Genomic DNA, 820 nt, shown 5'->3' with positions numbered 1-820 from the left:
ATTTTCAAATCACAACAACGTTAACGTTGTTAATATGTTTATAACAACGTTTATGTAAAAAAATCCTAATTGAAATCGAAGGTAAGCGACACGGAGCCTCCTATTTAATGTGTATTTTGAACTTGTTATTTGCAATACAATGGTAAAACAACCATGAACTGTGTCGAATTCTTTCTCCTAACAAACAGCTTGCGATATTTTGGCGCTTGGCTTTGATATTTATCTCTTAGATGTTAATCTTTATTATTTTTAATAGCGATACATATTGATATTCAATCTGGTGTTTGAATAATATCTATATTAAAAGTCGTTTTCATGGGATTGATTAATATTTAAGATCCATGGTAACATTTTTCTCACATAAAATATGAAAAGAATATCTTAAATTATGTTATCGAATAGCTAAGTGGGTTTGTGCAATATTGCCTTCAGCACCAAGCTTGTGGCTTTCAAATGCTATCAGCCTCTTATAATCGTTAAAGGAATGTATCGAACACGTAGGTTGGTGTGTGCAATATTGCCTTCAGCACCAAGCTTCTGGCTTTCAAATACGATCAGTCTCGTATAATCTTTAAGGAATGTATCGAATAGCTAAGTGGGTGTGTCCAATATTGCCTTCAGCACCAAGCTTCTGTCTTTCAAATACTATCAGTCTCCTATAATAGTTACAGAAATGTATTTTTGTACAGATACTTTAATAGTTTTTTGGGAGATAAACGTTTTTTTTTACACAGTGATTAAAAATTGTACAAGTTTTGTTTTGAACTATAACAAATAAAATTATTATTATAAGCAGGCAACAACGCTTTTGTGCGTGAGC

This window comes from Hesperophylax consimilis, chromosome 3, assembly GCF_061612785.1.
Source record: "Hesperophylax consimilis isolate HC1 chromosome 3, BYU_Hcon_1.0, whole genome shotgun sequence".
In the NCBI taxonomy this organism is placed as follows: domain Eukaryota; kingdom Metazoa; phylum Arthropoda; class Insecta; order Trichoptera; family Limnephilidae; genus Hesperophylax; species Hesperophylax consimilis.
The sequence above is the reverse complement of the archived record's forward strand: the minus strand, read 5'-3'. Positions refer to the sequence as shown.